Below are 26,361 nucleotides of genomic sequence, written 5' to 3'. Positions count from 1 at the left end.
TCCCCCAAATTCATATGTTGAAATCCTAAGCTCCAGTGTGGTCGTATTGGAAGTGGGGCCTTTGGGAAGTAATTAGGTCATGAGGATGGAGCCCTTATGAATGGAATTAGTGTCCCTGAGAGACTCTAGAACTTGTTCTCACTCTCAGCCAATGAGATACATGAAAAGATGGCCATATGCAAGCCAAATTTGCCCTTGCTTTGACTTTGAAATTCTCAGCCTCCAGAACTGTGAGAAATAAGTGTGCATTGTTTAAGCCACTCAGTCCATGGCAGTTAGTTATAGAAGCCTGAACTGACTAAGACAGACTTTCATTTGGATGTTGGGGCAGCCTACATCCATTCCCTGTAGGCTCTCTGCAGGCTGGTAACGGAGCAAACATTATTTGAAGAGTTATCTGTTGGTGTGATCGCATGCAGCAGGCACACTGTTTGCTGCGTACACCATGCAGAATTACTCCCTTCCTCCAAGGCCACAGCCCCTTTGATGGACATTTTGATATGAATGCAATAATAAGTACATTGTAGTCTGTTGCGGAGTACGACAGATAGTGACATTTTGATCAATTAAAAAACACATGCATTATTTCTAAAACTCCCATTTTTGGGATGATGTTTTTAGAAGACATGCATATTTATTGTAGGATGCAGGAATGCAGAAAAATAAAACTCCCCGAGAAACTTTAGTCCTGAATGGTCACACTTCTCCCAGATTCCCACAGTGTGAGTGTATGTCACTCCTTCTAGGGACACACACACACTCACACACAAATTCACAGCCATACAAAAATGGGCTTATTGTCCATACTGCTTATAACTTTTTAGCTCATTATTTATAATGTAAATATTTATCCATGTCATCAAATATTATTTTAACACACAAATTTTAATGGATGACAAATATTCCTTCCTACAGATATTATGTCCTACTTATGTTTGCAATTAGGCTGTCACACATACATAGGTTGTTTACTCTCTCTCTTTGTAAGTAACCCTGTGGTTAACACCTTTATTAATAAGTAATTGTTTATATCTTTACTTCATCACAATAAATCACTAGAAATACAATTAATAAGGCAAATGTTCCGTAGTTTTTGATGAATATTCATAAATTACCTACTAAAAAGGATGTAGCAGGTAACATTCTCACCAGTGGCATATAAATATCCACTTTCTCAAAACCTCAGAAATACTGAATATTATCATAAAAAATAATTGCTTATATGATGAGCTAAAAATGAGGCTAGTATTTAAAGTTCTTTGGTTTGCGCATAAGTTGAACTCTAAGAAATATCTTTATTGTCCACATGTATTTTTTTCTTTTGTGCGTCAGCTTTTCTGATTTTTGCCAATTTTCCTACTGGCATATTCAACTCTTTCTTCTATGTAGTAGCATTTTATGTATTAGGAATAATGACCCATTGTATGTTGTTTATGGTCCACCAATTTCCTTCTGGTTGTGCTTTTCAGATTTTGCTTTTGAAAGCTTTTGTTGCATAAACATTTTACATTTTTATGTGATCAAACCCATCAATCTTTTACTTTATGTTCTCTTTTCTTTATTTCTACGCTTGGAAGTGCTTTCCTTACTGTGAGACAGATCTTTCCCTGAAACAACACATTAAACATTGTTTTACAACTGCTGCTATTTTTAGTGGTTCTTTCTGGAAAGGAGTGCTTGTGAACGAGGTGAGCCGAGTGCTGAGGAGCAGATATTGCCGGGAGACTCTCACTTCTGCTTAGGCTCTGAAGGCTTTTCCTCTTTCTAGCAACTCCGAGCAGCAAGACTGACGAGAGGAAGGAAGAACAAATCAGCAGACTTTGAGCGGCTGTTTTTGCCAGGTCTGAGAGGAGGCACAGCATCCGTCTAAATTGCAGCCTCCACGGTGCAAGTCTGTTGGGCTCCATCCTTAACACAGGGAAGCTGGGTCTTTGCAGGCCCCTCTGCGTCCTTCCTATCTGGCGAGGCAAGGGATGGGGAGAAGCCATTCTTCTGTACCTCCTATCTGTCTTCATCTGCTCTTCTTCCTCCCAGCTTTTTCTGAGCTGAAAATCAAAACATGTGGTCAGATGTTTAATTCACAATTAATTCAGCACAAATGTGAGTTTGCATGCGGTTGAGGCACAGCCCCTCAAGAGTGAAATTTAAGAGATCAACTAAAAGGAGTGGAGTGGTCTGGGTGTACTAGAACCTGAGCCCCCAGGCAGACACTGTCTGTGCCTCCCCCTGAGGCGGCTCTTTTCACCCTGGCCAGTCCCTGCAGGCATCACGAGACAAGTCAGCCTTGAGATCTCAGTAGTCATGATCTGAGCTCTTTGTGCTATGGGAGTCATTCTCAGGAATTTACACATAATCAGTAGAGAAAATGAGAACTGGAGAATGGAACAGTGTTAAGGAGTAAATATGTCATCTTTAATTTCCTCTATATAGCTGAGGTCTTTGCAAATTATTTAGCTGCATTCAGCTCCACCGTGAGAGCAACTGAGGGCTTTTCATGTTGGAAGGAGACTGTGTTCTTGTTCACATGTGTAATTTTGCTTAAGGATATGGCTAGGGTCACATGAAGGGCACAGAAGGAGACAGGGTGAATGCCACCATCCACATCTATCAGAATCTGACATTAAACATATAAACATTCTTCCTATATTTGTATCGGACCATTTATCGAGTTCAGCAGTGTATAGATCTTTACTGAAATTGGAGGGTATGTTTGGAAGGGCCTCGTTCAAAACCCAGACTCCTTGGACAGTGATAAATTCTCCTTGGGAGCTTCTGCTTTGGCATCTCAAGGCCAAGGTGGTCATTCTTCACGGAAGCTGCTCGTGGAGAAACTTCTTCCAACAGCCGCCGAGCTCATGTATGAGAAGGTGTAGCTGCCCCAGGGTGCACGGCAGGGGTGATTCATCACCTTACGTCTTAATGGTTCTCTTGCCTTCTGATTCTAGTCCCTCTTCTGGCCAAACCCAATGCCCTGGGTGATGGCAAGGACAGAAAGTCAAGGAGGAGCCTGATGCTGGGCGCTGGAGAGGAGGCACATGCCTTTTGCTTTCCAGGAGTGTAACTGAAGAGTAGAAAGATGTGGCATGTAAATACATAATTTATTACATCTATTGATTTGACCCGAGGCAGTTGGAGAAGCTATAGGTCAGCAGAACCCAGAAGCTCTCAAAGAACACAGGCTCCTTAGCTCTTTTATGCATAATTTATATTCTTTCCCTTTATGTCTTCATTCTTTTCTGCGGCTCAAACCTCCATTGTCCTCTCTGACCTTTCTTCATGGTGAAGCTGACCAGACCCCTAGAACTCTGTCTCTAATTACCATTTATGTAATTTACAAGTGTATTGCTTATTATAATATCATTATCCTAAGGTAAAGGCCATATTACCAGGGTAACACAGAATGGAGTAAGCACACTCTAAACTAGTCCCAGACCTATAACCTTATTAGTGTCCCATTATTCTTGGCTCACCTTACTCACTTTTGTGATCCCAAGAATGCAAACTGTCTCCCAGTTCTGCATGTTTTCTTTTGCTCTCTTCTCAGGCCTGGCTCATTTGTGCCGTTGCTCTTGCAATTGCTATTTTAAGTCCTCGGTGCCTTCCGCACTCTACCACAGAATAGTGGACAATATTTCTCAGACTTTGCTGCATATTAGAATCATCTGTCTTGATGGTATCCGTTGCATCAGAATTCCTGGGGGTGAGATCCAAATTTCAGTGTTTGGTTTTTTTTTTTTTTTTTTTTTGGTAGCTCTCCAGGTGATTTAAACAAGTGGCAGGTTTGAGATCCTGTGCACCAGAGCCTTGCTACTACTCAAAGTGTGTGCCTCAGGCCAGCAGCAAGAACCTTACCTGGAGCTTGTTTGAGATGCAGAATCTCAGGTTCCACCCCATCATCCTGCGAGTCCAAATCTGTATTTTAACTAGACCATCACTTGATTCATATGCATATTGACGTTTGAGAAAACTAAAGATCCTCTTCAGTGAATTACAGTCAACAGTCCTGTTTTCCATTCTCATTAGCCAAAGATCACCAGGAATGTAACGGAGTCAAACACAGTTGGGTTGATTTCACTTGTTCCAGTGTGGAAAGTGCTCATTGGAGGAACTGTGGGGTCTCTACGTAAGAGGGAGTTGGGAGAGGCATATTGTAGGACTTGGGCTTGTGCTGTGTGATTTAAGAAAAGTGAACTAGAATCCACTTTGATCCTCCTCACTCCAAGGGAAAAATAACCGAGATCCAAGCACTGAATTGCCTCTCCCTGCCTTCCTGACAGCACCTAATTCAGCACTAGTCTCTGCTTTCTAAACTCCCCATGAAGGGAAAGGCACTTTGGCACACCCAGTGCAGCACTGTGGGTGGGTCAAGGAGCCAAGAGCTTGGATGACTACAAGCATCCAAGTTCATCGTTTTTACAGCGTATAACTAATGGCAGCCACATCATATCGTTGACTTACATTAAGCCTGTGTCATGTGTGTTATAGAGGGTTTTCTGTAGCAATAACTGAGACATTGAACCCTTCTTTCCAGTCTTGTCCTGACTGTGAATATCTGGGCTCAAAGGAGACCTTGCCGACCAGAGCCAGCACTGCTGAAGGAGCTGGTGGCTTCCCTGTCTCCACTACTGTAAGGAGATGACTTAACGGAGACTTGGAGAGAGGAGAAGGGATCTTTAGGAAAGGAATGCTTTGGAGGGTGTTCAGAGAGCATTTGAGTTTGGGGATTTATTTCTCTTTCCTTGCCATTGAAGAAAGGGCCACTGGACATATCTCCCCTAAAGACTGTGGTATTTCTGAACTTGGGGCCTGAGGTCCACTTTCACCTGGTGGTTGTTCAATGGCAGTACCTGTAGACAAGCTCCAAAGACACCGGGGAAGTCTTGTAGAGGATGGTAAAATGGCAGAGCTGGTTAGGAGAGGGTCATGGCCATCTCCAGACTCCCAACTCCTACGTGTTTCCTGTGGGGACAAGATTGATGGGACAGGGCATCCTATGTTTCCATGGCAACATAGGTAGCCAAAGCAGACCTGGATCTCCAGGCCAGGCCCTCTGAGTCTCCCAAAGACAAAACGATTCCACATGAAGACTTTGAGGTGGACCCCCTGTAGGGCGTGAGGAGTTGACCTTACCGTACCAACCCTGTGGACTCTCAAGGTCAGGTTTTATAAGCAGTGCTCATTTGGGGGCCTGGGGCCAAGTTGCCACCATCAAATATTTCACCGGCCAAGAGAGAGCCCTGGTCCCTTGGGTCCTTGCAGCTGGCCATCATCAGAGGAGTGGACATGGTTTGGACATGGAACTTCACCTCTGTCACAGAGGCTGACTCCCTTCCTTCAGTAGCAAAAGAAATTTAAACACAAGCCCAGGAGGAGAGGGGAAAAACGTTCAGAGTGAGAAGCTATTAATGATAAAGAAAGATATCTGCTTTCCAGTCAGATGTGGGCAAAGCCACACAGCTTCGCAGTATCTGTGGTTTATGCCTAGTACCATTGAGATTCAGTGTCAGACGTCATCATGTGTAATGCACAATGTCTGGACACCATTGCTTCATCGGCTATCAGGTTAACTAATCGTATAGTCAAACGTTTCCTTATAATGCTCACAAAGCTGCCTATGCAGTTTTTGTCAAAAAAACTTACTAAAAACAAGTCCCTGAATCCCAAGAAAAAGCTACATGACTGGCATACTTGTTACTGACCCTGCTGGCTGCCAGGCACCCTCTCTCCCTTTGATAAGTGCTTATAGAACATTTAAAAGCTGTTTTTTTGGTGATGATTATAACAACATTTACTGAGTTTTGCCATACCCTCGGCACTGTGGCTCAGCACTTTATGGTTGTCTCATTTTATTTACTGTCAGGCCTCTAGATGGGGACAGAGTCCCAAAAACTCTGGGTTGGTTTTAGCCGGATTTGGAGACTCTGAACCAGATACTGGGCTATGGGACCCAGTGCAAGGTGTGGCCTGAGGGAAAATGTCCTAACTGTGACCACTGTTTCCCTCATGCTTCATATCTTTAGGCTCATGGAGAATCACCCTGTGCTCTGCCTCCTTCTTGTTTTTTTTTTTTTTTTTGCTACCGTTTTGGTTTCTTTCTCACTAGGATAATTTGCGATGGTAGAGACATGGTTTCATTTTCAAACCTCTCCCATGAATCTTTCAGCTGTGTTTCCTGTTAGAGTCATTGCAATTGACCAATTTGCTTGACTTTAATTTTAGAAATCTATTTTTACTAAAGTCTATTTAACATCTGATGATATTCAGTGTTTCCTTTCTTTATCTTTCTTTCCCTCTTTTCTTCTTTAAACTAAAAATCACTTGTTTCTAGTCTGAGTGCCTCCAAATCACAGACTTACAGAATATTTTAACCTTATTATTATATATGATTAGTGGTTCTAACTTCAAAAAGAGACTGTTTCTGCAAATGATATCCTGGTGAAACTAAAAAGTCCCACCAGGGACTTTAGACTGTGGAGCTTGAGAGCCTGAGCTCTAAGGCCCAGCTTACTGGTTTAACGACCAGTTTCACTTGTGTCAGCTGCGTGACTCTGGGGCAGTCCCTTGACTCCTTTATGTCCAAGTTTCAGCACCTGAAAAACAGGAACAAAACATAGCATCGACCTTGTAGGCCAGCAGAGTGGAGTAAATTAGTTAATCCATGCAAAGCATTTGGAACAGTGACTAGCAAAAGTCAGCACACCATCCACACATCCCATAAGTGTGCGTATTGTGAGTGTCCGCTAGGTCCCAGGCACCGTTGTAGGTACTAGGAAAAATAAACAAATCATAAGTGTTTTAGCTGGTGCTGACAACTTTTATGAAGAATGACAAGTTAGGGAAAGGGTATTGGAAATGGCAAGAGAGGAACAGGGAATGTATTAGTCAGGGTTCTCCAGAGAAACAGAACCAGTAGGACGTATGTGTACAGCCATACCTTGGAGATGTTGCGGGTTTGGTACCAGGCCACCGCAATCAAGAGAAGATTGCAATAAAGCAAGTCACATAAATTTTTTGGTTTCCTAGTGTATAAAAAAGTTATGTGCACACCATACCATAGCTTAAATGTGCAATAAAATTATGTATAAAATGGGCATACCTTGATTAAAAATACTTTATTGCTAGAATGCTAACGATCATCTGAGCTTTCAGCAAGTCATAATCTTTATGCTGACGGAGGATCTTGCCTCAGTGTTAATAGCTGCTGACTGGTCACGGTGGTGGTTGCTGAAGGTTTGGGTGGCTGCGGTAATTTCTTAAAATAAGACAGCAATGAAGTTTGCCACATTGACTCTTCCTTTCCTGAAAGATTCCTCTGTAGCATGTGATGCTATTTGATAGGATTTACCCATCATAGATCTTTCAAAATTGAAGTCAATCCTCTCAAATCCTGCTTTACCAACAAGTTTACGTAATATTCTAAGTTCTTTATTGTCATTTCAACAATATTCATAGAATCTTCACCAGTATTTTCCATCTTAAGAAATCGCTTTCTTTGCTTGTCCCTAAGGAGCAACTCCTCATCGTTCAAGTTTTACCATGAGATTGCAGCAACCCAGTCACTCTTCAGGCTCCACTTCTAATTCTGGTTCTCCTGCTATTTCTACAAAGTCTATAGTTACTTATTCCACTGAAGTCTTGAACTCCTCAAAGTCTTCCATAAAGATTACAATCAACATCTAAACTCCTGTTAATGTTGATATTTTGACCTCCTCCCACAAACCACAAATGTTCTTATTGGCATCTCAAATGGTGAATTCATTACAAGAGGTTTTCAATTTACTTTGTCCAGATCCATTGGAGAAATCACTGTCTATGGCAGCTATATAGCCTTACAAAATGTGTTTCTTTAGTAATAATACTTGAAAGTCAGAATTACTCCTTGATCCATGGGCTACAGAATGGATATTGTGTTAGTCATGAAAACAACATTCATCTCCTTGTGCATCTCTATCAGAGCTCTTGAGTGATGAGGTGCATTATCCATGAGCAGGAATATTTTGAAAAGAATCTTTTTTTTTTTTTTTGTGAGCAGTAGGTCTCAACAGTGGGCTTAAAACATTCAATAAAACAGGCTATAAACAAATGTGCTATCAGCCAGGCTTTATTGTTCCATTCATAGAGCATACGCAGAGTAGATTTAGTATAATTTTTAAAGCCCCTAGAATTTTTAAAATGGTAAATGAGCATTGGCTTTATCTTAAAGTCACCAGCTGCATTAACCCCTAACAAAAGAGTCAGCCTGCTCTTTGAAGCTGTAAAGCCAAACATTGACTTCTCCTCTTTAACTGTGAAAGTCCTAGATGGTAACTTCTTCCAATACAAGACTGTTTTGTCCGCAGTGAAAATCTATTGTTTAGTGCAGACAACGTCATCAATTATCTTAGGTAGATTTCCTGGATAACTTGCTGTAGCTTCTAGATTAGCACTTGCTGCTTCACCTTGTACTTTTATGTTCTGGAGATGACATCTTTCCTTAAACCTTATGAACCAACCTCTGCTAGCTTCAGACTTTTCTTCTGCAGCTTCCTCACCTTTCTTAGCTTCCATAGAATTGATGAGAGTTAGGGTCTTGCTCTGGATTAGGCTCTGGCTTCAGGAAATGTTGTGGCTGATTTGATCTTCTGCCCAGACTACTAAAACTTTCTCCCTATCAGCAGTAAGCCTGTTTCATTGTCTTATTATGCATGTGCTCACTGGAGTGGCACTTTTAATTTCCGTCAAGAACTTTTCCTCTGTTAATTGTTTGGCAGGAGGTTTGACCTATCTCAGCTTTCGACATGCCTTCCCCACTAAGCTTAATCATTTCTAGCTTTTGATTTAAAGTGAGAGATGTGAGACTCTTTCACTTGAACACTTAGAGGTCATTATAGGATTATTAATTGGCCTAATTTCAATGTTATTGTACTTTAGGGAATAGGAAGGCCCAAGGAGAGGAGAAGAGATGGGAAACAGTCAATCAGTGTAGCGGTCAACACACACACAGCATTTATTGATTAAGTTGGCTATCTTATATGGACACGGTTTGTGGCACCCCAAGATAATTACAATAATAACATCAAAGATCACTGATCACAGATCACTGTAACAGAAACAATATGTAGGGTAGACCAAGTGGGCTGGAAACTCAGACAGGACTTCTATATTGCAGTCTTGAGGCAAAATTCTTTCCCAGGGAAACCTCAGTTTTTGCTCTAAAGGCCTTCAACTAATTGGATGAGGCCCATCCACATTATCTTTACTTAAAGTCCACTGTAGATGTCAATCACATCTACAGGATACATTCCCAGCAACATCTAGACTAGTATCTGATCAAATAACTGGGAACCATAGCTTAGCCAGGCTGACACATAGAATCAACCATGCCAGGAATGGTGTGTGCTGTCGTTTTAGAGAGAGCCATGGGTGAGCCACTGAGGAGGTGATATGTGAGCAGAGATCCAAATAAAGTTGAAGAGGGAACATGCAGATACTAGAGAGCAAGTAAGGAAGCCACTAAGCATTGCACACTTTAGTTCTGCCATAGAAAGTTTATATTATCCTGGAATCCTGGTTCATTGTATCTATTTTTTTAAATGATAAACACAAAAACGAACTCATGTGACATTTGAGACTTGTTAAAATTGGTCAGGAATCCTCATAAATGCACAGCACATACCTGACTGTGCACACATTCACACACGCGCGCACACACACACACTCTTCCTTTTCTCTCCTGAGATGGTCTTTTCTGTGGTCTTATATAACCTTATGTGTTCTGAAAAGAGAGCTCTTGCTGTTCCTTTATTATTTGGCTCAAAACATACTGCAGATTTAGAAATGTGTTTCCAGGGATAATGCTGAGCATCGGGCAAGGTTTTTTTCTTTGAGGGGTATTAAATGAGAAAATGTTTAACTTCTATAGAATTTCTGCTGCCAGGACACTAAGCATTCTTTCTAGTAGAGCTTTCTTTTATGTATATTTAGTTTGATTTGCCTATAAGGTGCTGTGGCTCTCGAGTCTGAGGGACAGTTTTTACATTGGGAAATTAAAAAGGAGTGGTAAACGACAGTCCACCGTCGAGACTTGTCTTATTCTGTCTGGCGTGTAAACGTTCACATTATTCTAATGAAAATGACATTTATGATTGCAGCCTTCTGTGAACTTTCAAAAGCCAGCTGTAATAAAATTGCTGCCTGGATTTTCGATAGCATCTTTAACTTTGCATTGTGTAACAATATACCAAGGCCAAAGACAAACTGAAGGAAAGTTTTCTTTTCCTTCTGAGAACCAAACTTTGATATCAATGTTTTATGTGCACACTGAGTTAAACTCTGTAAAATTCTAAGAAACTGAACAAGGTTTGAAAAAAATGAAAGATAGGTTATCTCATGGGAATTTTTTTATTTGGTTGAGGTTTGCAGCCTAATTTTGCTCTTCCGAGGAGATTGAGATGATGCCCACTGGAGCTTATGTAAACAAACTCTGATATTTTTTTGAAATTACCCCTTCAAAAGGATCAATCAACATCTTCTGCCTTGGTTATCTGGAAACTTGCATTTTCCCCAGGTCAATAGGATACATCGAGGTTTTAAAGCAGGGGCTTTTCTTATATTGTTGAATTGGGGTGACCATCCACATAAATTCCATATTTGTTAACTTTTCCCAGACATGTCCATGGTAGCATCTGTCCATCAAATTGTAAGCACTTGTTGATGTCAAACATCAGTCAAACATTTGCTTTCAGATTATTTTAAGATTAAAACCAAATTCACCTTTGTCTTCCCTATTTTGTCAGTTTGATGGTGGCTATCAGAGTGGCCTTTCATTTTTCAATGAGATGGATTGGTCTTTTTCCAAGCCTTGGCATTAGATTTGATTGCATCAGTTATACCCTCCATGAAATTCTCAGCTGCTTTGTGATTGTCCAAGCAGGCTGCAAGCAGCCCACAAGTCCTCCTCAAAGGGCCATGCACACAATTAATAATTCCAAAGGTCTTGGGCACCCGAGATACTTGACATTCTGTAAAATAAAATGTTTTTTAAATATTATTTCTCATTAATTCTCATGGGAGGACCAAAATGATTTTCCCTAAATGTTTTTGGTAAATATTGAGATTGTGTTTTTCTTCCAAGTCCTGCTTTTTAAGTGAAAGCTGAGTCACTAGAGTGAGACCCAGAAGTCTTTAATTTAATATTTCCAGGGAAAGTGCTCCCTCTTCATTTAAACTGGACTCAGAAATCCATATTTCTTCTTTCTTTTTCCTCCTAAGTTTGACAAGAATGGCTCTATCCAAACTCAGCCAGTAGCAAGCCAAACCTCCTAAAGGAAATTAGAGTGAGAATGGGAGGGGAAGGCTGACAGTTATCAGCACACAATATGACAAGAACATCCATCATGTCTGCATTTAGGCCCAGGGACTAGGGAGAGGAAAAAGCAATAAAACAAATAAAAGTGCAGAGGTTCGCTTGATGTATCGGTAAATGCAGTGGCTGTTCACCTCTCACTGGAATCCTTGCCTTCCTCACACCTGTGACTGTCATTACATGTCTTCCTGGACCCAAGGGAGGAGCACAGCTCTGCTCCTTGACTGCTCCTTTGAATTCTCTTTTTTCATTTTTTTATTTTTATTTTTTAAGCTCTTCTATTATCTCAGTTGCATGATGTTTAATCGTCAAATATTTTGTTTAAGAATACACTGTTGTGATTAAGTATTTTTTGCTATTTTAATCTTTTTTATTTTTAACTGTGATAACATATATGAAATCACACAGTATTTGTCTTCTTGTGGCCGGTTTATTATACTTAGCATAATGTTCTCAAGGTTCATTCATGTTGTAGAATATGATAGGATTTCCCTCCCTTTTAAGGTTGAAAAATCTTCCATTGTATTTATGTAACACATTTTCTCCATTTTCTCCACTGCTGGACATTTGGGTTACTTCCACCTCTTGGCTATCATGAGTAACGCTGCAATGCTCATGGGTGTATTCTTCAGGTTCTCTTTTGCACAAATATGAAAACTTGTGAAAAAAATTTCAAATGTCCAGGGGACAAATGACAGCTAGAGACCCTTTAGGAGACCCTAGAAGATCTAGAAGTTGCTAGCCTATGATATACTATTTAGAAATTTGTGCCAAATAACTTGCTCTAGCAAAGCTACAAATGTAAAAGGGGTGGGGAGATAAGATAAAAGTATAGTTCCAAGGTATCCTTGTCCTAATTGAAGGGGGGGAAAAGGCAGTTATGGAGAAAAGAAATGCGTCTATGGGCTGTATGTTTTGGGACTTTTTCATTAGTCCCTCAGGTATAAAGAGAGCAGGATGAGTAAGAGACAAGTGGTGGGTCCTGGGTGCTGACAAAGCCCACCTTCATTCCCGACTAATCACCCTGATTTCCATCAGAACCACACACCACTTTAAACATCACTCCCGAAACACAAGCGTTTGGTGGCCCCTTTGCCTCCAGAATAAAATTCCCTCTCTCTCTCCAGCAATGGAAGATCTCCCTTCAGTGTCCCAGGATTTTCTGGTTTTGCCCCCCACTCTTCAGTTCATGGAGGCTGTGTGGGGCAGCCTTAGCTGGTTGACTAGTTTTTAATCTCTTGCCTGTCCACCTTCTAGTTGTGTGGTCTTAAACTAGCTATTTAGTCTCTTGAAATCCAAGTTTCTGATCTGTAAAAAGGAGATGACATTACCTAATGTAACTGTAAGAGTTAAATAAAATTAAACTTAATATTTGTTACAAGATTTAACATTTAGAAAATAAAAATCTGTTTCCTTCTGAAATCTTCTCTGCTATCAGTCATGCCTCATCCCCATCTTATTATCCAATGATTATTAATTGCCAGACTGTGAATTTGCTCATATGATCCCGTTTTCATGTAAAATATCCATGTTTTTCCCACTCATCCAAACCTTACATTTTATCCAAGGCCCACAGCAAGTGGCAATTACTACATAAAAACTTTCTGAATGAATCTTAAAGGTGACAGGCAACTTGGCCAAGAAATGAACTTGTAATGCATGAAAAAGTAAATTTATTTGGCACTGAAGTCCTAATTTCTCCTCTTCAATGCCACACGGACAACTTAATCCAATAGAGTTTAAGCATCATTCGATTAGTGGAATAGAATCATTTTAAGATTAGCTTCTGAAATTCAAGCAAGGCTTACCTAAATTCTCCCTAGTGTGTCTGAAATTTCATGCCCAACTACTTTTATTCATTTTTTTTTAAAGGAAAGGGGAATATTTGTGGGCATTAGAGAAGAAAAAGATGCAAGCTGCCCATTGCTGTATTTCCTATGCCTGAGCCAAGGGAAGCTCTGCACATGGTATAGGAGCCCTTTCTTAGAATGCATGAGCTGGGCAGGGTGTGATATCAACAGATTCTGGCACCTTGATTGGGCTCCAGTGATTTTCATGTTTTTGTTGCTTGAATTTTTCATGTAGCAAAGTCATCAGGTTTATATGGATGCCCAGAATGTCATGAGAACAAACAGAGTGTCTAGCTGGAGACCTTCCCTCCCCTTCATCAGTCACTGAACTCCCATGTGCCACCCCTCCAGTATATCTATTAGCAGTACGAGTGATCCTGACTGGTCTTCACCCAAGGCTGTTATACCAGAGGCAATAATTATTCCCCTCTGACATTTCCTTATAAGGCCCAATCAGAGGAACAGGATCTAAAGCCTTCTATGACCCCTAATTTCCCAACTTTTCCTTTAAAATTTTTTTTGGTCAGCTCATTGTTTGCCTCACTGTTATCATTGCCATGGCAGCTGTGATATTAAACAATTGTGCAGTTTTTTTGAAAAAAAATTCCCTAAGGAAAAGGCCATTTGCATTGGATAAGCTCAGAATTAGGTCAAATAAAGACAAGTCCTCAAGTGGAGTTTCCCAGGAAACTTCTGGAGAGGTCGAATAATGACATTTCTCTGGGCATGGGGCTTAAGAGGAGAGCCAAACACATTCTGTCCCTTCCAATGATTGCTAGTCTTCTGGTTTTCATTGTGATTGTGGAGCTGCTGGTTTCCAAGGCTCCCGTAGAGCTAGGGGGAGGGGAAAGGGAAAAGGGTAAGTTAAAATGCCACAGGACTCGCTTTTCTTACCAAGATTCAGCCATTTTTTAAAGAGGTGCTCACTGGGTTATTGCAAGTCTTTACTAATGTTAAGAGTTCTGAAAAAGTTTATTTTGAATATTTTTGCTAGTGTTCTTATTGATTTTTATAGGTGAAAAAATTTTCAGAGGTTTTTATTACACCACTCCCACTGATATCACACAAGCTTCTTCCATTTTTGGCTTTTTTATGAAAGGCTCCCCATTTCTTTTGCCCCTTGACATACTGTTACTGTCAGTAAGGGCCCTTGGTTGCTCCTCAAGTCTTGCTAACAATGATGGTAATTGAGGGCTTCTGTCTCCTGGTGGTTAAATGTCCCCTTCTGGCCGCTATTGAACAGTGGCTGGCACATAGTAAATCTTCAGTAAGTAGTAGCTGTAATTATTAGTGGTCATCCCTCACCTCCAGAGGCTGACCTGACTTACTATAAAATAACCATAAAATTAGTCTTTAGAAGAGAAATAGATCTACTCATGACCACCAAATGCATAAACCTGCTTGCAACTGCATCAAACTGTTTCTTCTAATACAATGAAGGTCATGATCTTCCATCCTGCTAAGACCTCTGTCTCCACTTATCTGCTGGATCTCATTCCTAAGCCACTTCTGTATTGATTTATTGATGATACTCCTTTTTTTATCTGCAAACTCTGCCTTATGACTGGCTCTGGGCCATCAGAATTTATGAATAAAATGCTCAATATCTTCTCTGAACTCCACATGGCCTCTCTATTATTGGATCTCATCCACATGATGGATTTCTACAGCTATGTGCTTTCCCCACCTTCTTCTCATTTCTATCATCTTGTGCTACAGCTTCCACTCCTCCTCTCTACCAGCACTTCTGCATAGGTCACCAAGGACTTCCACGTCATGAAATCCGATGGATGTTTCTCACCTGACATATTATCTTATCAGCAGCAGTAGATGCTTCCAATCACTTTCTCCTTTGAGAAACAATTTTCTCCCTTGGCTTTGTGACTCATATTTTCCTAAATTTGTCTCTTTGTCAACTTCTTTTCATGATTACTTTGTAGGTTCATTCTCCTTTACTGGGCCATTGCATCTTGGTGTTCCTCAGCATTTTTTCAAGACCCTCTTTTCTTCTAAATCCATAGTCAGGCAATCTCATTACTCCCATGCCTTCAATTACCATCTTTATGAAGATAACTTTTACGTTTATGTCTCCATACCAGGGATCTCTTTTAAACTTCAGACTCACATATTAAAATGAGTACTATATACCTTCCATTGTATATCCCAAGTATACCTCAAATTTATCATATCCCACACAAAGCTTATGATTTTCCTTATCTTTTTTTCTTTCAGTTTTCACATCTAAGCAAAGTGTGTCACAATCTATTTAATACTTAAGAGCGTTGGAGTTATTTTTACTTCCTCCACTCTCTCACCTCCATATCCAGTAATCTGATATGACCTCTTGGATCTCTCTTAAATATATTTTTCTTCTTCCTGCCTGCAATCATTATAAAATCCAAGTTATCAACATTTGTTTCTTAAGCTATTCCAATGAATTCTTAATTGACTACATTATTCATCCTTGCCTACCCTTAGACACTCACTACAACACAAGACAGACATCAAATCTGATAATGACATTCTATAGACTAGAGGTCTATTAAATGCTTACATAACAATAGGTAATTCTGCTTTCTAATATTTAACACATTTATAGTTTCACATTCTATGTGTCTTTTTCTAGATGTGACATCTATTGGGACAAGCCCCAAGTATGGCTCACAGATGTGTCTCTATTGTCACATTCAGACAATGCATTTGAAAATTAGAAAGCACTTGGAAATTTTTGGAAGAGCAAATGCTTGAATTAATATATCAATATATCTTCAGACTATTCAGCTCCTTTCTTTAAGCAATTATTGGTATTTTTCTATAGATAGATGGTCAAGGTATGCCAGAGTTTTGTCAAACACTCTAACCCTTGAAGCTATAATGCTTATTTATTTATTTTTACCACTATGATAGATTGAAATATTGCCCCATATTCTTCACTATCTTGTTATAAAATGCACTTTTGCCATGAAACATTGAAGTATCTCCCCCCCATTGTGGGCATAGCATATTTTCTTGCCATATACTGGGCTTGTCCCTGTGAACTTGTGTCATGTAATGAGATGTGGCACAAACTGAGGGCTTCAATATGCTGATGTTATTGTGTCTTACTTCCTTGTGCCTTTGCCATTCACATAAGAACATGCTCTCAGTTTCCACTTGCCCAAAGACAAGGTAGAGATGAATGAGACACAGACCTGAATTCAACCTGCAACCTGGAGCCATGCTCAGCTGGGGTAAACAGCCTAAATTGAGCCATCATAACCAATCTATAGAAATATAAAGGAGAAAAATAAATGCCTGTTGTTATAAGTCACTGAATTTGGGTGTGCTTTGTTATATAAGGTTATTAGGGAAATGGCTGACTAGAATGATCACCAATTGAGAAAACAATGTTCTTATGACATATATTTTCATTTTGACAAGTTTTTATTGGACTTTTATACTGATTTTAGTTTTTCACACATTCATTTGCATTGTCAGTCTTTGGAAGTTAGAGACAATATTATTTAAAGGATGGGGTTAAAACAAATATAGGACATCAAATTAAGGCCCAATAAAAATTTACTGACAGTGAAGTATGAAATTTTCCTACTTTCTTTTTATGACAATTCTGTTTCTTATATCAGTTTGGCTAATAATCGCCAGTAATTCCTTTCCACCCTCTGCAGTGGCAATCTCAAATGCAAGTGTAACATAAAAAGTTAGAACTCTATTTTGACACAATTTCTCAAAGGGCTTTTCAGGTCTGATAAGGTCTGATCCTCTAATTAATTAGCATCCCTGTGAAACATCAATACTAGATTAGAGAATAACATTGCAAATTTCTTTTCTATTTATGCTTGTTAGATAGAAATTAGATCACCCCTTAGGTCTGATTCACAATTATTTGCCAAACTGCACTTTACCTGTTGGAGACAAATGGGCATATTTATTAATTGAACCACTCACTAAAAATGAAATACTGAGAAGTAAGAATTATAAAGCTTTAACTGTATTAATAAAAAAAGATATAGAAAAGTGTGTCTCTTTTAGTAAAAAAATGTATTTTTTTATCAAATTAGTTTTTGCTTTTATTGAAGTATTGCTTTATTCTCTGTTTTATACCAGCTTTTTAGGCCAAGAAGTATATATTAAATTAAAATCCATGGAGGATAAGCAAAAGAACTTTGGTATTATACATAAGAGACAACAAATTGCAATCATCTGTCATGATACAAGAGGGTGGTGGGAATTGGGTGGGTTTGGAAGAAGGGGCACTTTTAATTTATATATTTTTAGCATTTCTATTTTTGAATCATATAAATGTATTCCTTCTTTAAAAAGTATGTATCATTTAAAATAATGTTTATGACTTAGGTTACAAATTAACTTCAGGAGCCTAGGAAGACTTGTATTTTGCATGAATTATGTAGTTATATATGTGTAGCATAATAATTAGTACCTTATGATACTTAACAAATATTATATGAAGTAATAATTTTCAGGTGAGATGAAATTTTCACCCTCAAAGCCACAACTGATGTGTATCTGTCCTGACTTTGCTGCTTATAGCTATACCTTCATTTAAGGTGATGGTACAATTAATAAGTGCTGTGCTGTTATTTTTGGGGGAAGAGAACTATCAAGAAAATAGATGATTTGTATAATTAATTTAACTTGACAAGCTACTCGCATATTGCTATTTTTATAAAGAGGAGAAATGAAAATATAAATCATATTGGAGCTCTACATTCAGCGAAATCCTTCACATCGTGGTTACACAGCGTATTTCCTGGTGGCTTGAGATCATTTCGCTTTGTATCCAGTTTTATCACTTTGTAAGAACAAGCTTTGAGAAGGTCCAATTTCAGAAAACAGCCAAAAATGGAAATCTGAATTTTCAATGGGTAGGCAGAAACATAAGTGTTTAATTCAGCTCCCAGTTCTAGCATTTTAAGACTGCATTTTGAATGCCCAGCTTTATAACACGTGGGCAGGGGAAGAGGGGTGGGGGAGATTGTCTCTGGGAATGGTATAATGAGAATTCATAAGCTAATGTGTGCAAAGTATATAAAAGTATTAATTGCCATTGATTGAGCTGGCAATCATATATTTTATATACATATAAAATACATATATATGGCAAATATATATATTTCTGCCTCTGGCATACTGCCTTTCATTTCTTTCTTATGTTCTTGAGGACCTCTCTCCCTCATCCTTATCCAATTAATTTTGTTATTACTTTGAAGATCCGCTTGCATGAGATTTATTTTTTTAATGACTTAGAGGATTAATTTGGAAGTAGAGAGTATATTACTTTTCCTGTCGAGTAGGTAGAAAATGAGGTCGGCAGTGGAAGTCTCAGCTGGCTCACTTCTGTGCCCTGTGAACTCAGGGCTCACTGTCTTGCTCACTGCTCTGGAGGAGCAGGAGGGCACAGCAGTATTCTCTCTGCTCCGCAGCATCGGCTCAGCCAAAGCGAGACGGCAGCTTGAAGCTCTGCCTGCTTTTCCATCGCAGTGGCCTTCTTTCCTCAGGCACTCCATTACTTAAACTATAGAATTGGTAGTGACTTTTCGATTCTAGAAAGCTATTTGAATGTAGTCTTATGAAAGGGAAGACCTGTGATGCTCCTGGGGAATCTTTATAAATTCCATTGAGATTTTACAATCAGCATGCTCAGACATAGCCCCAGAGCATTTTTCAGAGAGGTAATAGAAGATACGGAAACTAGTGAGGGTGCGTTGCTCTCCTTGAAATTTCTGCTTTTGATCATTGCTAAACCAGGTCTGGAAATCCTCTTATGGCATACCATTTGTTGATAAAATTGATGATAATATCAATGACTATATTGATGTTAATATTGGCAATAATATTGCCTATAACCAGGGCAATGTTAGAGCCCATAGCAGTGTCTTAGCCAGCTCAGGCTGCCATAACAAAATATCATAGACTAGATGGTATAAACAACAAACATTTATTTCTCACAGTTCTGGAGGATGAGATGCCCAAGCCCCAAGATAAGGGTGCTATGATAGTCAGTTTCTGATGAGGAACTTCTTCCAAGTTGCATCTCGTTTACTTCTCATTGTATCCTCATAGAACTGAGTGAGCTCTCTAGCTTCTTCTTATAAGGCACTAATATCATTCATGAGGACTCCACTCTGATGACCTAATTACCTCCCAAAGGCCTCACCTCCAAAACCATCACATTGTGATTAAGATTTCAACATATGGATTTGGGGGGGAGGGGCAAAAACATGCAGTCCGTTGCAAGCAGAATAAACAAGTCTTGCAAAGTCTCAAATAGTACTTTATAAACACAAACACACACACACACACACACACACGTTATAATAAGTGATTGAGCTCATGGAAATAGGGATGAGAATTCATAATGGTGTCTTCCAGTCAACAACTGTAATAATGACCGAAATGTATGCATCTGCAGGTGTTCTAATGATACAATATTGACCAAGACATCCTTAATGTCCCTCTCAGGTTGACTAAACTTAAGACAGGTTTCTTCTTGACTATAGACCCAGATTTCTCATTTTTTAGAACATTTATTTTAGAAAGTTTGCAATTATAAATCCTTTCTCTGCTCCTCTGATAGGTAAATCTTCTCCCAGCCTCTTGTCAATTTTACAACCAAGAACATATCTTTCTCAAAGACCTGGAAACTATCTCAGAAATGGAAACATCCAAGAATATAGTGGCTTTCTACCCCTATCTCTATTCTCTGTGGGAGGGTAGGAGTCTAACTTTGATGAACACCAGTTAGCCAACATAGATGGTCTAATCATGGAAAAAACGTTTGCAAACTCAGAATAACTCAATGTGTTCAACACATTCATTGATCAGTATAACCCCTAATATCTTCCATTTTTTTTCCACGAGCTCACCCCAGCACTTAAAAACTTTCCTGCCTTTTATTTCAGTGGAGTTAAGTTTAGTTATTTTTTCTCCCCTATTGTAATAGCTTGGATAAAATCTCCTTTGTGTGTTTAACTTTTTCCTATTGCAATTTTTGGTTTGACATTCTAGATGTTCTGAAATTAAAGCAACAAAGTCCATAGTGACAGAAAAAGTTGGAAAAGGCAAAGAAGACTGAGGAAGCTTTACAGAGATTATGGACGGAGAACATGGCATTATGTATCTACAACACTGAAAGGTGGCTGCTCTCATGTTTCAAACATGGGCAAATTCACTATCCAGAATACAAGACCTCATGGAAAATATAAAATTGTTTTGCAGTTGTGGGTAATATTAATATGTTGCTCCATTTCCTTAAAGTTTCTCAGAAAATACTACATATTAAAAGATGATTTTAAAAAGAGAATTCCTAAAGAGTTAAAAATAAAGAAAAGAACCATGGTCTCCCTTCTTTTTGATAGAGTATTTTTATAGAAATTACAACCGTCAGAATGCAGCTGATATAAAAATATCACATTTGGAACAGGGGAATATAGATATTATAGGACATAGAATTTAAAAAAATATGTAGTGGGCGTAAGATAATAAACTTCTTAGGATCACATTAAGATATTACTTGAAAAAGAGTTTCTAAATAGCCATTTTCCTTGAGTATAGTGATTAGGTTTATTCTATTATGCATATTGTGGCATAAAATATCTAATAATGTTTTCCTTTTTATTTTCAACAAGCCATTATTAGCCAACTACTGATTCACATAGAACTAGGTTTTTTTGGAAACAAATGAAAAAGTTGCAATTCTCCTCCTTAATATACATAATTTAATGATAGAAGGAAATATATAAACAAATAATTTAATGGCATATAGGAAATGGGCCAGGAGCCTATAGGAGAAATTTGGATTCTAAAGTCTACCATGCCCTCCTTGCTACTCTTGAAACTAACCCACTCACCAACACAAATTGTTCAGAAAACCATTGCAAGTAGCTTCGTGCATTCATTAGTTAAGAAAATATTTATTGAGCACCTATTATATGCATTGTTCGAGGTGTTTGGGATATAGTGGAGACCAAGAAAGACAAAGTTTAGTGTGGTGGATAAATGATAAATGATAAGCAAATATAAAATAGATTTACAGTGTATGCTATGAAGAAAAATGCCACAGGAAAAAGGTGATGCATGATGTGGGAAAAGGTGCAATTTTAGATGGGGTGGTCAGGGCAGGCCTCTCTGATAAGGGACCACTCAAACATGGAACTGAAGGAAGTGAGGAAACATGGTGGGCAAAATCTGGAGGGAGAATGCAAGGATTGAGCCAGGAAGAGTATAGCATTTTGGAACAGCAACAAAGAGGCCAATGAAATTTGGAGCAGTGATCCAGGGAGCAGAGGAGGAGAAGTAGGAAGGAGGGTCAGAGCGGTAAATAGTCAGGAGCCAGCTGAAGTAGGGCTTGGGGGCAACATAAGAGTTTTGAATTTTATTCTAAGTGTGATGAATAGCCTCGGAGAATTGAAAGTGGTATGCTCTGAACCAATTAAGATAGTCAAAGGATGAGTGTGGCTGAAGAGGGTAACAGAGGACTCTGGAGGGAGGTGTTGAAATTATCAGGTAATAGGTGGTGGTGGCTCAGATTAGCATTTCACTACTGACATTTGGGGTTGGCCAATCTTTGTTGCAGGAGGTTGTCCTGTTCATTGTAGGATGTTTGGCAGCATTACTGGCCTCTACTAAAAATGCCACTAGCATCCCCAGTTATGACAGCAAAAAGTATCTCCAAACATTGTGAGATATCCCTTAGAAATCAAAATCACTGCCAGTTGAGAACGGTTGACTTAGAATGAGATTCCAATGGTAGACTTTGGTGAGAAGCTTAAAGGCAGAGCTAACTGTAGTTGTCAGTTTGGAGCGTGGAGTATGATGGACAGAGAGGAGTCAAGGATGATGCCAAGGTCCTGTAGGTGAGGATGCTCTTTGCAGCTGAGGAAAAGGCTGAAGGAGCTGGTAGCTGGAGGCTGTCTGCTGACAGCCAGGCAACAAGTTCTTCCTTGAAGGGGAATCTGGGAGGCATATCCTCTTGTCCATCTCAACACTGCCTTCAGGACTCAACCCAGCTACCTCCTGTAGTCCATATCTGTTTTGTTTTTCCAGCTCTGTGGCTCCTATCACCACCTCCCTCATCTTTTCCCGTCTATGACTTATTTATGTAGTTGTATATATGGTATATGGTGAAGCAAATTAGACTGCAAAAATTTGAATTTTATACCCATTCTCAGACACTAACTTTTGATATTTCCCCTTGAGTCTACAGCACAAAGTCCAAGCAAGAAATGTTTTGCTTCTGCTTTCATTACTCTAAGTCATTAGCCCGTATACCAGGAGACAAAATCAGATACAACCTGAGATTGCGCAGAGAATAAGAAAAACAATGTGGATTTTACCAGGTCAAGGATTGACATTTTCAGGTACTTTCAATAGAGTGAAAAGCGTAAGTCAAGATAAGAGTATGCATGACATACTCGATTGGGAGTTGTGATTAGTAAGGGACAGTTAGAGTCTTTGATGTCTGATTGGAAACAGCAGTAGGTTAGTCTGGCATAGCATTGGCTTGAGAGTGGCCTTGGATCTTGTGCTGAAGAGTTTAAAGTGTACAGAATCAGGGAATGAGTCTGCAATTAGGAACTAAACTTCTTTCTGCATTTTAGGAAGATCACTCCTGCATTTTTTTTTCACCAGGCAAGAAATGAGGGATAAATAATGCTGTATAATGCAGATGTCACATGACGGGGTCGTGCCAGACCTCCCCAAATGCATCCCCTTCTAGCCCCTCTTGTTCCACCTCTGGTCCCTATTAAAACAAATGCTGATAAAAGTTCAGTGAAGCATAAAGCAAAATGGCATGCATTGGATGGACAGTCACTTAGTATTCAATTGCTTGGAGCCAAATCTAAAAACGTCATTTGTGGTTTTTAGATGTCAAAATATTTTATTGTTAAAGAAGGCAGGAAAATATAAATATGCATTTTAGCTGTAGCTTTTAAATATTACAATGAAATTATGGAGCAGCATGTTTAATATTTTTTTTTCACTTGAGTTCACATGTGCTGTTTTTGACTCCCTCCTAGCCCATTATGTATGAGTAATAATAAATTCAATAATATTTAAATTTTATTGAATAGTAATATGTGCCAAATACCTTATGTATGCTATTTCAATTAATTGTGACAACATTATGAAGTTTTATTTTTATCTCCATTTCAGATGGAGACATTAATACTCAGAAGGGTGAACTCTCTTTTCAAGGCCACATAGCAGATGAGTAGCAGACCAAGATTCAAACTCACATCTATAATATCCAGAAATGCCAGCTCTTAATCATCTTGTTGCTTTGCTTTCTATATCAGCTGCACAATTTGTTCACCTAGAGTGAGGCTCTGAAAAGAAATGGAAAGGACTTCTACTAGAGGAAGAGGGTTATTTGAGGAAGAGGTAGTATTCAGCAATGTTGGAGGTCACCTTGATTAACTGCACTAATACTGATACCATTTACAGAGAAAGGACGTATAGACAGAACAGTTGGGTGTGTCGGGTATGTGTTTATACAACCAAAGTTGGTTTTTATTGAATACTTTGATTTTGTGCCTCTAAATAGCATAGCTTTTAAGAATATATTAAACACTGTGGTCTTTATTGAAAAGAATAAAGTTTGAAAATTTTTAGGAAGCAATAACCCTCCAGTACAGAGTCTGATTTCTATGGCAATGACATTTTTCAAGAAGTTATGTTTTTGACCTATGTTCATCCAAACTGAAATTATTCCATAACGGTTTCATGTTCTCACTAAGGTGTCCATATTTCTCCCTAAAGCACTAGATAGTTATTCTCTTTCTTGATTGATGTCTTGCCTTTATCAACCAGACTAAGTAGGAGACAAGATGGATTGGAGCAGAGTTCATTCTCTAACTAGTTGGAACTCTGTGAGATATAAACCTTCAGTGCTAAACATTGTTCCAAACTCTGCAAGTTTGCTCACTTTGGAAAAACATGCTGCTAATGTTTGCGTGAAATGTCTTTGAACATGCATCAGAATATTTTAATAATTTTAAAATAAAATCCAACCACCTGTGTATGTAAAGTCAGCCATCTGACAAGTCTGTTGGTATTTGCATGTCTGTCCCTTAGCCCCTGAAAGTGGCTACTCAAAAATTAAGAGCAACTTCATTGCTCTTAATTCATATACCCTTCCTTCATTTCATCTTTTAGCTGTTGTGGTTTTGCAGTCAGTCTCAAGCAAGACCCAGGAACAAGATTTAGATTCTAGACTCCATTAGACATCATCTTCTACCCTTCTCCATGAAGACTACACTGACAGTTGAAAGCTCTTACTGCTGGGGATCACACTGCAGTGCCACTGAGCCTCACGATGTTAGACACAGAATGACAGTTTGGATATTGATAGAACAGGTCTGGAGAACACCGAGCCAGGAAGGGGATGGATGAGGCGTTGTACTCCTGCTGGCCCTGAAGGACACAGGGACACAGATGGAGATACATAAAAAGTCCACTGAAGCCCAGGGCCCTGCGACACATTGACCTTATGCCTTAAAGTCAGCTGGCACTTCTTTGGAAGGGTCAGCCTTTAGCAATATTAATTTCCCCCAAAATATAGTCCTTTATTCCTCCTCTTTTAATCACCATGCAGCACAGACATATCTAGGTTTCCTGGAATATCCGTAAATCAGACCAGCAATAATTTCCAAAGTGTCCAATTCATGTTATAAGCATAAGCCAAACAAAAGTTCCAAGTGGCCTCCTACAGTGCCTCGTCCTCTGTCTTGGGAGTGTGACTAGGGGAAATAATGAACCATCTCACCACCCCCTTCATCACCTTCAGCCTGGGGAAACTCATCATCTAGAGAAGCTGTCGTCAACCTTTTTTGGCATCAGGGACCAGTTTCCTGGAAGACAATTTTTCCACAGACTGGGGTTGGGGATGGTTTTGGGATGATTCAAGTACATTACATTTATTGGGCACTTTATTTCTATTATTATTACTTTGTAATATATAATGAAATAACTATAGAACTCACCATAATGCAGAATCTAATGCTGTTTCTGATCTGACAGGAGGCGGAGCTCAGGTGGTGATGCAAGCAATGGGGAGCAGCTGTAAATACAGATGAAGCTTCACTCAATCGCCCACCACTCACCTCCGGCTTTGCAACCCGGTTCCTAACAGGCTACAGACAGGTTCTACTCTGTTCTCCGGGGCTTGGGGACCGCATATCTAGAGTACTCCAGCCCTGAGCCTCATTATTACAATGTTCTCTATTTTCTTCTGTCCATTTTTCAATTCTTCCAGCTATATTTCCATGTCTAGATCTAAATGCTCATCTCTCTTTTAGTTAACCAGTTTCCCTTAAAGCTTACTCCCCTCTAGATACCACGGGTTACCTTTTCCAGGAGGTTGACTTGGCCACACTGTTGGCGTTTGCAAACACCCTCCACCTTTCTGCTTCTACTTGCCCAGCTCTATTTTCCACAGAAATTACCATTTCCTGACTCACTATATAATTAAACTATTTAGGGTGTTTATATTCCATTGTCTTTCTTTCCCCAGTAGAGTCCAACGACAGAGATTTTTGCCTGTTTTGTTTACTGATGCATCCTACCTGGAACATAGATATGCAAAACTGATCAGTGAATGAATTCTTCACTTTAGTGTGGATAATACCTGGAGTCCCTCTGGGCATCCTCTTCTGCCTGTGGGTGAGGGGATCATTGGTGTTGCTGTCCTCCTGGACTGCCTGGTCTGGGGCTCAGCACACAGACCAAGGATCTCAGTATGTGGCTTCGGTCTCTTTGCTTTTTTAAGAAATTAATCTAGACTATCTTCAGAGAGCAAAGACTGGGAGATTCAAAAGATGCTTATGGCACATTTAAGAATCCGTTGCCAAACCGGGAGCAGTTGTGCATGTCTGTAGCCCCAGCTACTCAAAAGGGATCACTTGAGGCTAGAAGTTCTAGACCAGCCTGGGCAACATAGGGAGATCGTGTCTCTAAAACGAATCTATCATAATCCATTTCCCTGATAACATTTTGTTCTTTTGAAAAATAATGGAATTTTCTACTTGGCATAGTCAGCTGTCTAAAATTTTGACTTTATTTCATTAAGAAATTTGACATATTTGAATCTGTTAAATCCCCCCAAACAACTATAAAGGTTGCAGGTCCATAGAACAAATCTATGAATTA

This window comes from Eulemur rufifrons, chromosome 17 (genome assembly GCF_041146395.1).
Source record: "Eulemur rufifrons isolate Redbay chromosome 17, OSU_ERuf_1, whole genome shotgun sequence".
Lineage (NCBI taxonomy): Eukaryota > Metazoa > Chordata > Mammalia > Primates > Lemuridae > Eulemur > Eulemur rufifrons.
Note: the sequence above shows the minus strand (reverse complement) of the source record.